Source organism: Natrix helvetica (assembly GCF_964273705.1).
Source record: "Natrix helvetica genome assembly, chromosome: 15".
Taxonomy (NCBI): domain Eukaryota; kingdom Metazoa; phylum Chordata; class Lepidosauria; order Squamata; family Natricidae; genus Natrix; species Natrix helvetica.
The window spans coordinates 6,502,725-6,515,909 of record NC_138565.1 but is presented as its reverse complement, the minus strand read 5'-3'; the positions used below and the strand labels follow the sequence as shown (position 1 = coordinate 6,515,909).

The 13,185-nt window shown below is 41.3% G+C and overlaps 1 long non-coding RNA gene across 1 annotated transcript; it reads right to left on the bottom strand.

The window, feature by feature from the left end:
• Positions 1–5,333: 5,333 nt before the first annotated feature.
• LOC309399308 lies at positions 5,334–10,096 on the bottom strand. The gene is made up of 3 exons (XR_014176502.1): positions 9,452–10,096; positions 9,227–9,301; positions 5,334–5,418 (listed from the first exon to the last, which is right to left on the bottom strand). It is a non-coding gene; the product is annotated as an uncharacterized lncRNA (long non-coding RNA).
• Between the last annotated feature and the right edge of the window lie 3,089 nt (positions 10,097–13,185).

Here is a 13,185-nt window from a genome sequence, read left to right as displayed (position 1 = left end):
ATCAGATCCACCCAAGCGACTGACCAAAGCGAGAAAGGAAAAATTCCCAACTCTAGGGGGCGATGCTCATCTCCGTTTCAAAGTCGAAGAGCCAGCCCTGCCCGAAGACGTCTCCGTGGTCATGTGGCCAGCATGACTCAACTCCGAAGGCGCACGGAACGCTGTTCCCTTCCCACCAAAGGGGGTTCCTATTTTTCTACTTGCATTTTTATGTGCTTTCGAACTGCTAAATTATACATGCTCTTTAGTATACATGCTGAAGGAAACTCCCAAAATGATTAAAGGGCTGTCAATCCTTTTAAAAAGAAAAACAATTGTATGAATCAGCAGATTTAAATGTGTCCGGTTTAATCAGCCTAGTAAAATCTGAAGAGCTGGAACATTTTTATCTAGCAAAGCTGTAAAGATTTGGTGGGTGGTGGGTGGGAATGATCCAAGCGCCATTAAAACCTGGGTTAAAGATAAAGGCAATTCTGCAGAGACGAGGATCTGGCGAAGATTGAAGTCTTGGGGTCCATTCAGAATAATTACCAACATGTGTTGCGAACTAGTCTAAGGTTCCCTTCGCACATCTATGCTAGTCGTTCCCGACTCTAGGGGGCGATGCTCATCTCCGTTTCAAAGCCGAAGAGCCAGCGCTGTCCGAAGACGTCTCCGTGGTCATGTGGCCGGCATGACTCAACACTGAAGGCGCACGGAACGCTGTTCCCTTCCCACCAAAGGTGGTTCCTGTTTTTCTACTTGCATTTTTAAATGTGCTTTCGAACTGCTAGGTTGGCAGAAGCTGGGACAAGTCACGGGAGCTCACTCCGTTACGCGGCGCTAGGGATTCGAACTGCCGACCTTACTGATCGACAAGCTCAGTATCTTAGCCACTGAGCCACCGTCCCTGTTGATAATTACCTGTACTTACATTTTCTCTGTCTTAATGGATTTCAATGTTTTCCTCCAGCTTGAGATAATTTTTATTTTATCTTAACAGTTTAAAAATGTTATCCTGGAAAGGTATCACCAGATTTTTTCTGATGCTTAAAGAAACCTTTCAGATGTGAAATTTAGACCCCTGTTTTAAGAGAATTGCTTGGAGTAAGGAGATAGCCCCCAAAAGGTGCTTTTTCAAGAGGCAACTTATTCTTTTGAGCTAAAGAAGCTTCTTGGATGAGAAGCGAGACGTCTTCAAAAGAATCATAAGAAAATCCAGTTGCCTCTCGGGGGTAAAAAGCACCTTTGGGACAACCATGACCTTACCTTACCTTACCTTACCTTTATTTCGATTTTTATACCGCCCCCTCTCCCCAAAGGGACTCGGGGCGGTGTACAGTCAAATGAAATAGATAAAATAGACTACAAACATGCAAACATAAAAACATAGAAGAGACAAGAGACCTGGATGACAGAATCTCCAGAGACAATTGAAATGTTTAAAATACTTTGGACCCAAGGAAAAAAGTTGGGATAGCTATTTAAAAGACAAATAAGAACAAGGGAAAAATTACTGGACAAAATATTCTCTTCCGAAATAATCTCCTTTCCTAGCAAATCTAGAAAAGACAAAACAATGGCCCCAAATCCCTGTTTTAAAATGTCTTCTCATATCTTCTGGGCTGATTGCAACCCCCTGTGCAATCCGTGGCTGATTTTCCTCCTTTCTGTCTGTCTTCAAACAGGCTGATTTCCCCCCCCCCCTCTTTTAATATTAAACGCATAAAGCAATGAATGAATCATCAGCAATTTTAAAGCACGTTGCTCTCTGGTTCCATCAAAACAGAACAGTGGAACTCACTCACACTGGCTTGGGAAGCCAGTTAAAAACGAAGTGATATTTCTGGACCCACAAGTTAGCCAAATATATAAGAAAACCTTTTTAGACTAGACTAGAATAGAATAGAATAGAATAGAATAGCAGAATGGAATGGAATAGAAAAGAATAGAATAACAGAATGGAATGGAATGGAAGGAGATAGGATAGAATAGAATAGCAGAATGGGATGGAATAAAATAGCAGAATGAAATAAAATAGAATAGAAAAGAATAGAATAATGGAATGGAATAGAATAGAATTGCAAAATGGAATAGAATAGAATAGAATAGTAAAATGGAATGGAAGGGGATAGAATAGAATAGCAGAATGGAATGGAATAGAAAAGAATAGAATAGCAGAATGGAATGGAAGGGGATAGGATAGAATTGCAGAATGGAATTGAATAGAATTTGAATAGAATTTTAAAAAAATTAATAGAATTTTAAAAAACTTTTAAGAACCCTCTCCAAATACAGCTTTCAGCAATCACAACTTTCTCATTCAGGTGTCTGCAAAGCCAGAAGAACAATTAAACAACAGTTTGATACAAAATACCTTTAATAAAATAAATTTTTCAATCATTTTACGTGGGAAACATTGCCTGGGAAATAAGAAACAAAAAAAAAAAGTCTGCAGGAAGTTGACCCTGGAAAACAGGCGGGGCACTGAATGGCCACACCCCCTTTCCCTCATTGGAAGGAGGTTCCCAGGAGTTACAAAACAGGTACATTTTGTGTTTCTATGTATCTCATTTGGGGAAAAGATTGCCATTTTTGCTAAATCACCATGTAGCTTTTTTGTTCAAATAGTGCTGGGGAGAAAACAAACAGCTTTATCTAATTCATAGCAATATTGTTGCCAGCCAAATAAACTTGATTCAATTTTAAAATGGTTATCGATGCAAGCTAAAAAGTCTGAAAAAGTCGATTTTTCTTTCTTAACACAGCAACCAACAAAATTCCTCCCAATCTTAGCTGGGGGGGATGAACCAGGTTTGTGTAATTAAGCCATACATTGAGCACATGATGGTTAGTAAGATGGTCAGGCATCTAGACGTTTTAACAGAAGGAAATTGCGCTCAACATGTTCTGAATCCTGGATGAATCGAGATACAGATCTATATAAAGACTGTGTGTGACTCAGGTTTCCAGCTTCTAGCGCCTGGAAGCCCTGCTCTTCAAAATTTAAAAAAAAAAACCCTTCATTTTTAAATTTAAAAACTGCAAAACTCACTGATGATAAGCCAGTGATTAACTCATTCATATTTCGAAGCCAAATCAGTGCAAATGATATGTGGTTTTCCAACAGCCTGCTTCCCAATTAACAGCAACTAGTTTTGTCGTTCAGGTAAAGAAAATAATTCCTTCAAAACAGTTCTGGAAATCCCCAGGCCATTTAAAAAAGGCCTGTTTTCTTTTTAAAAAAATAAAAAATAAATAAATCCTGGTCAATTTTGAATTTAGCTGGTTAATATTACTAAACTAAACAAAAACAAGGCAAATGTTTATCCATTGCAATGTTTAAGTTGCTTCTTACCTCTGGCTCTTCACTGTAGTTAGAAAATCTCTTGCTAAAAAACAATTTGCTTTCACGATTCTTGCCATTTTTCCACCTCAAATCTCCTCCCCCACAAGGTGTGTGCAATTCATCCTTCCTTCACTTCTCTCTCTGATCATGTCTTACCATGAGTGGTTCTCAACCTGTGGTCCATTGCCTCCTCGGGGGAGAGGGGGAGGCGCGATGTCATCCCACGGGAATCCGTGAAGTCTTGAACAAATGTCATGATTTAAACCTTGAGAGTTAAGTCTTGCAGGTCCGTGGACATATTCCGTGGCCACAAAAGGTTCTTAAAAGGGCATGTGGTGGTGAAAAGATTGAGAAACGCTGTCTTAGTGTTACTCTTCTAATACACCTTTGTATTTATAAGCATTTTCTACCCTATAAGACGATTTGTTGATTTCTGAACACTTTGGAATTGCGTCTTAGTTACACAAATAGTGGAAAATGCTCCTTTTGCTGCAAAAGGGTATGATTTGAAGGAGAATTTTATCTTGAGATAGCAATTTACTGAATAGCTGCACTAACATGGTGTTTTATATTATATTATCATATCATATTATATATCATATCATCATCAGGATTCAGTGAAATTTGGAGATACAGTCATATTCATACACAAACACACACACACTATCCCCAAATTTCATTAAATCCTGATCCTCAAACCAAACAATTCCATTTTAGAGTTTTGCCCGTAACCCTGAGCTAACTAGATTGTCTCTGTAGCATTTAAATTGCGAAGAAAGAGAATTCAGATAAGCAGATCCCAATGAAATCGGCCTGCATGTAGAAAGGTAAGCACATCTAGGAACAGTATGTTTGACTTAGTGCCAGTTAAACATACAGTAACTCCTTGTCAGGCCAAGCCAGTGCTTATTACAGTCAAAAGACAAGAACAATTAAAAAAAAAACACACACTCAAGGAATATCCAGTTAAAAATTCTAGAATAAAATAATAAATAAAGGAAATGAAACATACGTTAAAATCATGACTTGGCATCTAATCGGTCGGTTGCATACCAACAAAACACAAAGCTGTCTAGACTATAATAATATAATATAATATAATTAATAATATAATATAATATAATATAATATAATATAATATAATATAATATAATATAATATAATATAATATAATATAATATAATATAATATAATATAATAAATAATATAATTAATAATATAATATAATATAATATTATGATATGATATGATATATGATATGATATAATATAATATATAATAATATAATGTAATGTAATATAATATAATATAATATAATTACTATATATGATATAATATATAATATAATGCATAATGTAATATAATATAATAATATATAATATAATATGTATATAATATAATAATATATAATATAATATAATAAAATATAATAATATATATTATATACTATATAATATATGATATAATATATAATACATAATATAATATAATATATTATAATATACTATACTATATTATATTATATTATATACATATTCTATACAAATTATATACATATTATATTATATACATATTATATCTATAATATAATATCAATCCTTAAACTGTGAAGGGCCTAAAGCCATTAGATGCTGAAACGACCAAGTGATAATGCCAAAAGATTTGTTGCATTAATTGTGTAAAATAGTTATGGAGGATTAAGCATTGTTGTGTTTCAACCCCTTTGACCATTCTAAATGCGTTTGGAAAGAGAGTAAAAACATCACGAAGGAATAAATGAACAATCACCACAAACGAAAACCTCCCATTTCCATCAAGAAAACACATACAAGAATTTCACAAAACGGGCCAGCCGCGTATCTGCATTGAAAAGCGTGGTCTTAGCAAGCGGAATACGTTTCCGATGCATTTTGCTTAAATAAATAACCTCTCTACAGCCATTTCCCCCCACCCACCCACCCACCCTTTCCCCAATCTGAAATCCCCTTCAGTTTGGTTGGACTTCATCTCCCATAGCTCCCTACGCCACGCTGGCAGGGGAATCGTGGGAGTTGAAGTCCAGCCCATCTGGATGAAGCAAGGAGCAACTCCTAAAAAGAACGAGATTTTGTTTTTTTTAAAGATTTTAAGCCAGCAATTTTAAAAAAAAAAGGCAGAATGCTAATATAAGTCGATAGAGATGGGAGATCTTGACACAGACCTTGTGTGATGTCTTGTCGTGGCCTCAAACTGTGCGTGCACACCAGGTGATTTTTGGAGAAAGGCATAGAAAGGGCAGATGTGGGAATCTGGCCCTTACTATAATAACAACACGAGGTGGCACTGGCCAGGTACTCCCAACACATTTGGCTCTAATTGAAGCCCTCCTGCGCACTGCACAAATCCTCTTTATGTTTTCAGATTCCCACACAAGGCACACACCTAAAGACTCACTCACACACACACACCCTTCTTTTTCTCCTAGGGGTGCCTCTCCTGGTTGGGGCGTTAGAAGCTAGAACGCAAAAGGGGGATCCAAACCCCTTATGCAGCAGAGAGCTCATGTTTCTCTCTCCCCACTCCTCCCAAGCTAGATTTCTCTCTTCGGGGATCGGGGAGTTTTGGAAGACATTTTCCCATCCCAATTGGATGGCCCCGTATTTCTCCCTTTGGCTGGCCCTCTAAAAAGAGAAGAATTTTGCGGAGAGGGGGAAACACAGCTCCGTGGGAATGCGCCCTATTGTTCTCCCCCTTCTTAGCATGGAAAGGACCATTTTATAGATGGGTATTCTGAGGTTTTGGGGTGGTCTTTTTTTGCCCTGGGGACGTTTGGAAGATAATAAAATACATCCGTGGAGCAGAGGTTGCCTCCAGAAGTTGTGAATGCCCCAACACTGGAAGTCTTTAAGAAGATGTTGGATAGCCCTTTGTCTGGAACGGTATAGGGTTTTCTGCCTAGGCAGGGGGTTGGACTAGAAGACCTCCAAGGTCCCTTCCAACTCTGCTATTGCATTGTATCCTGAGAAGGATGCATAGGATTTTTAAGACTTCCAGAAATAACCTATCCTTTTTCTCTCTATTTCTTATTCTGCTGAGTGCAGAATTGTTTTCGATTTTCTTTTCTCTCCCCCCCCCCCCCCAAAAAAAAAATCCTGGTCTCTGGCTGACATGGTACCTCATAGAACTTTATTTTATTCTGCTATTGATTTCATTTCTTTGCTTGGAGATTTGGGCCAGGGGGGATTAAGTCCAGAGCGGAGTTGAGGAATTCAACTCTCAAAGAGAGCTGGCAGCGTGTCAGTTTCTAAAGGCTTGTTACGTCCCTAAGAAACACCAGAATGTGAATTTCATCCAGTCAACTCTTTGACTTGCGACTGGCAATCAGGGGCACTGAGGAGGGGGATTTGCTCCAGAGTAGACCAGTTGAGAATTAGCTCTTTGGGGGGGGTGGGGTGGGAAGATGTACAAATGAGCCATTCCCCCCCAGCCCTCCAGCTGGATTTGGGTCTCCTGGAAAGCAAGCGGAAAAATAGGAAGGCAGCCTTGTGCAAAACTGCAGCAGGAGAAGGTCACAGGTGGGATGGGAGGCTGTATTCTATATTTTAAAAACCAGACCTTCATCATTTGTGTTTTCTTCTTCTTCCCCCCTCTTCCCCCCACCTCACTCAGCCAAGCTCTGGATTTCCTAACTCAGCTTGACTTCCTTTCCCCAGACACACAACACCCCGAAGGAGGGTTTCCCCCCCCCCCACGGATGGGATGGACGGACAGACAGACAATCGGGCAGCCCAATTGCTATTGTTAAGATGTGCGTGTAAAGTTTGCGTGTGTCTGTTTGTGGGTAGGTGGATGTTTGCAGGGGGAGCTGCAAAAGAGGCTGCCTTTTAAAAAAAGAGAAAGAGACGGAAAGAAGGAGGAGGAGGAGGAGGAGGAGGAGGAGGAGGAGGAGGAGAAGAAGAAGAAGAAGAAGAAGAAGAAGAAGAAGAAGAAGAAGAAGAAGAAGAAGAAGAAGAAGAAGAAGAAGAAGAAGAAGAATGCATAGTTAAACCATAAATGATCCCAAGAAAGGGGGAACACACAATTTTTGGGGGGTTCCTTTAAAGGAAAGAGAGAGAAAAAAGGGAAGAAGAAGAAGAAGAAGAAGAAGAAGAAGAAGAAGAAGAAGAAGAAGAAGAAGAAGAAGAAGAAGAAAAGAAGAAGAAGAAGATCTACAGTTAAACCATAAATGATCCCAAGAAAAGGGGAACACACAATTTTTGGGGGTGCCTTTAAAAGAAAGAGAGAGAGAGAAAAGAAGAAAAGAAGATCCATAGTTAAACCATAAACGACTGAAAGTGGGGGGGAAACACACAATTGTTGGGGGGCAGAATTGGAGGAGAAGGGGTTTAAAAGGTGAGGGGAAGCCCATAAAAAATGGTTTGAAGATAGGGAAATTCTGCAAACGGGCTGTGGGGCGGGGGAGAAGAGAAGGAATGCTTTTCCCTCCCTCCCTCCCATCCTCTGTCGTGGCCTCTGATATTTATAACCACGTGGTGACTACAAATTCCCAATTTTTTTTCCTCTTCCTTCCATCACTGATATTACATCATGGAGAGAAGAAAAAATAGAAGAGAGATGAGGAGCAGGCAGGGCACCTCATCACCTCTCTTCCCCCTACCTGAAATAGAGTAGCGTCAACTTTGGCTCCTAGTAAAAAAAAAAAAAACCTTTCCCCCTTCTGAACCGCTGCCCCCAACCTCTCTGTGCATTGCAGTCTTAACCCCCTTTTTACCAAGGAAAAGCACTCCGAAGGGATCAGAGAGGGATAAAATAAAGAGAAAATAAAGATATTTTCTTCCCTTGCCACGAAGAAAGAAAGGGGGAGACACAGAAGAGAAGGTCTGAATAATAATAATAATAATAATAATAATAATAATAATAATAATAGTAATAATAGCAAGAAGAAGAAGAAAGAAAGAAAGAAAGAAAGAAAGAAAGAAAGAAAGAAAGAAAGAAAGAAAGAAAGAAGATGATTATAATACTTGGTCGATACCTAGGATGCTGGCAGCAACCCGTATCAACCATCAGCACCAGCCAATGGTATTTGTGACACATCTTTAAATGTTCAGTTGACTTGAGTTTCATGTTTAATGAATAAAAGAAATAAGAAGGAAGAAGAAGAAGAGAAGGAAGGAAGGAAGGAAGGAAGGAAGGAAGGAAGGAAGAAAGAAAGAAAGAAAAAGAAAGAAAGAAAGAAAGAGAAAGAAAGAAAGGACTCGATAGGTAGACGAAATGCCAAATCCAGACTGAACATCTGGCTGACTGTGTGATATTATTATTATTATTATTATTATTATTATTATTATTATTATTATTATTATTATTATTATTATTATTATTATTGTATCTATTTATCTATCTATCTATCCATCCCTCCATCCCTCCATCCATCCCTCCATCTATATCTATCTATCTATTTATCATCTATCTATCTATCTATTTCTCAAAGGTTTCCTTCCCTTATTCCCCCCTTCCTTCTAACCTGAAGTGTAAAAATATAATATCTCACATACTTAAAATCAGGGCATTTTAATTCCTGGCAAAGAGTTCTCATGAGAAGCCCAAATGCTTAACATTTCTCGGATCGATTCTTGCAAAGGAATTTCTATCAAAAGGCACCTCTCCCTTTCTTTAAAAACTCTTCCCATTCTCCCAGATAAGGAGAACTAAACCCGAACAAACCAACAAAATAAAGAAATAAATCCCCTACAAAAAAAAATCTTCCATTTCGCGGAAAAACAACAACAACCGAGGTTAAACAATTCAGTGGGAAAGAAGCTGATCAAAAGCACGACACACAAAGGCCAATTAATAGGTTAAAAATGGACCCCTAAGACAATAGTTTAGAAGTAGAAAATAAACGTTTTAAGCATCCTTTACCTTTTCGATGCCAGGAAGCAAAATAGCTTGCAGTAAACGACAATAGTTTATTTGACCCTTGCAAATGTTTGGGTGCTTTAAAAAAAGAAGAGGAAGAATTTGCTGTTATTGTTTTTATCTTTTTAGGGTTAAAGCAGACATCTCAAGTTTTAAGACATTTTCATTCTTAGAGAAGACACAGAGATGAGCCCCCCCAAAAAGTAACTAAACACAGGCGGGATTTACCTGGCTATCCTCCGTGGATGGAGGGAATCCGTTCCTTTTCTTTTTCTTTTCTTTTCTTTTCTTTGAATCTGCAGGCGAGACCGATGATTTTGAAGGCTTAGCCACCGATGTCCAGACACAATTCTTGGTTTGCATGTTTTTCTGGACAAGAATTGCGTTTGGACAATCAGGAGCAAAGGTTCCAGCTTTGGGCTTGGTGAGGCTTTCCAAACAAACAAAAAATAAAGAGAGAGAGAATTTTTTTAAAAAATTAAAATTAAAAAGCTCTTCACTCAAACTATTCAGTAGCAACTTCTCCTGCCTTTTATTTCTCTGATTTCTCCACCACCCTGTTTGGTTTCCCCGATGCCCGAAAAAAAGGAAAAAAGATTCTTCGTTTAAAAAAAAAAACAAATTAAATTAATCAGAATGCTAAAAAGCAACAACAACACATTTTTAAAATCTGGCCTTTGTCACACACACGTGTTTTTTTTCCTCCCTCCCCCCCCAAAAAACCTGCTGAAGACAAGACAAGAAATTATCGGGGTGTGTTTTAATTTCCGATGAAGAGGCTACCTTAAAGATGAAAAGGCCTTGTGTTTTTTTTACAGGAGGGAGGGGGAAAGGGGCTTCGCCATCACTGTATTTGGGGAGGGGGCAAAGCGTTCATCATCCCAGAGGCTCCCCACCCCACTTCCCACAAGGATTTGCCACTTTTTTGTTGGAGAGAAATTTTAAAAAAGCCAAAAGTCTGCTTTTGAGGAGGAGATCGAATTCTAGAGGGGGTTGTGGGGTGGGGGTGGGGTGGAAATCTTAATTATTCCAACTCTGAGGCCCACGATTGTAAAAAAGAAAAGAAGAGGGTAGTGGAAGGGAAGGTGCGATTAAACATTTTTGAAAGGAATCCCTTTTGGGGAAGATGGATCCATCTACAAAGGCCAACTGAGGGGGAAAAAATTATCCATTTTCTGGATTGCTTTTTCTCCAAATTCATACTCTCTAGAAAGAAGCTCCCTCCCTTCCTTCCTTCCTTCCTTCCTTCCTTCCTTCCTTCCTTCCTTCCTTCCTTCCCTAATTCACACCCAGGATATTTTCCCTTTCCTTCCTCTCATTTCCCCTTCCTTCCTCTCATTTCCCCTTCTTTCCTTCCTTCCCTAATTCACACCAGGATATTTTTCCTTTCCTTCCTCTCATTTCCCCTTCTTTCTTTCCTTCCTTCCCTAATTCACACCAGGATATTTTTCCTTCCCTTCCTTCCCTAATTCACGCCCAAGATATTTTTCCTTTCCTTCCTCTTATTTCCCCTTCTTTCTTTCCTTCCCTCCCTAATTCACACCCAAGATATTTTCCTTCCCTTCCTTCCATCCATCCAACCATCCATCCATCCATCCCTTAATCCACATCTTCCTCCTTTCCCTTTGGCCTGAGGGGCACAGCTAGGCAAAAAAATTTTTTGAAGAGAGCTCCCTAAAAACCTGAAAACTTTCCCCAGCTCACGATCAAATCCACTATGCTTGTTGACCTCTTAGGAGAAATCCGCAGAACAGGTTTGCAACAGCTTTCCAGCGATCCTTCTTTATCGGTTGTTTCCCCCCCCATAAAAACCTCCCCTTTCTCCCTCTGCCCATCTTCTCTTCCCATTCCCCCCACTCCCAATAAATGGAAGCTCCTGGGTAATTTGAGACCCCCCCCAATCCTAGGGAATCCTTATGAAAAGGAAGCTTAAATCCAGAGATCAATAAGGAAGCCACTTGATTCTGCTTTAAAAGAAGAGGTTTTGGTTGATCTGTTTGGATGCTCCCTTACATAAAGGCGAAAGGAAGCGTGCCCAGAAAACTGCCAGCTCTCTGTATATAAGTGTCTGTGAGTATATGCACGCACGCTTTACACACCACACAGATCTTCCCGTCCCCACCTGCGCGCACACATGAAATTTCCCCTTCCCGCTTGGGAAAGTCGTATTATCCAGAGAGAACTACGGGCTGGAAAAGGGATGCAGGCAAAAGCGAAGAAGGAAGGGATTATTTTTTTGGGGGGGTGTTAAAAAATCCCAAATTAAGGAGCCAAGCTTCAGCACTCGCCTCTCCCCTCCCCTCCACCCAAGCCCCAGAGAAGAGGGACAAAATATCATATCTGCCGGCACGCAGGTTGGCACAAGCTTGGTTGGCGGTGCGTGGCTCCAAAGAGCCTTTGAAGGGGAAACCCACCCACCCAATTCAAGGCCCCTCCCAGCCTGGGATGCCCTGGCTAGCTGGACCTGGAGTGGGACAGCTGGAGAGTTTGCAAAGGAAGCCATTCAGAGGGCGAGGCTAAAAAACATGGAAGGAGAAGCAATTAAAAAAAAGAATATCCATAATAAGAAGGAGGAGGAGGAAGATGCCATTCCCAGCCCCCCAACCTCAGCCCTGGACGCAGAAAAGGTTCTCCCCCCCTCTCTCTGCCTTGCCCCATCGATTGGGGGTTCTCCCCAACAGCAAATACACCTGTTTCTTGACATCCCCCCCTCCCCCGGGCTTCTAGCCTTCTTCCAAGGCAAGGATTTGGGGGAATACCTGCTTTGCGGTAGCGTCCCCCCCCCCGCCAGATCCAGGCAGGCTTTGGGGAGAAGGTGAAGGGAGGAAGGAAAGAGAGAGTGGGGGCGGAAGAAAGATTGAGTGGGGAGAGGGAGAGAGAGAGAGAGACACCCCCCCAGAACCATGTGGCTGAAGAGGTGATGGTAAAAGCTGCTTTTGCCCTTCTGAATCCTGCCTCTCCATCCATCCATCCATCCTTCCTCCGCCACCGTCTGGGTCTTCTCCTCTTGGGCTCCCGGGTTCTTCTCCCTGCCCTTCAGCGCCGCTGGGTCCCTGTCACTTGGGGTGGTGGTCTCCTTGTTGCTTCTGGGGGCTTCTCCGGTCAGTTTCCCCGGGTTTCATCTCCTGCTGCAGGAGACTAAGCGAGCATCCTTGCCGTTTCTCATTCGCTGTCGGGGATGCAGGGATGGGCGGGCAGGAGCTGTTAAAACATCCTCGTCCCTTCCTTTCCTTTCCTTTCCTCCTTCCTCCTGCTCCTTCTTTCTTTCCTTCCTTCTTTCCTCATTCCTTTTCTTTCTTTCCATTCTTTCCTCCTGGGCCTAAAGCCTCTTCCTCTCTCTTCTTCTCTTCCTCTTCTCTTTCTCTCTCTCTCTCTTCTTCTTCTCTTTCCCTCCGCCGCTGTCTTCCCTCGCTCTCCGCTGGGCACACTCCCCCGCCGAAGCGCCAGCGAACTGAAGGCAGCCTCTGTCCAGGGCCAGGGTTTTTACTGACGGCAGGCAACAATGCGTGTGTTGCGGTGGATAAGGGAAGGAGAGAATCGTGATGAGATTCAATTGGTACTGGATATGAATAAAACCACAGGGTGATAGATGTCTATTGTATTTTCAAGGGGTCATGAATCTCCACTCCTTTCACTCGGCAGCTGCAGGCTGGGGTGTCTCTTAAAGACACAGGCTCTTCCCCCCTCCCCAAGTCTGGCCTGGCTTGGAGGGAATTTAGCCTGGGCCACGCGGGCAGGACGGAGCCCAAAAAATGCATTTGCAGATTTTATGGAGAGCGTTTTTTGAACGGTATGTTTTAGGAGGGACCTCTCATTTTAAAAGCACCCTGGGAAAGTCCCTCTTCAGACCAGGACGGTCTGCAGGAAGACAGATTGTGTGAAGGGACACACAGGCAGACACACAACGGATGGGGTTTGCAAGAGAGAAAGAACACTGCTTTTGCAAAAACTCCCCCCCCCAT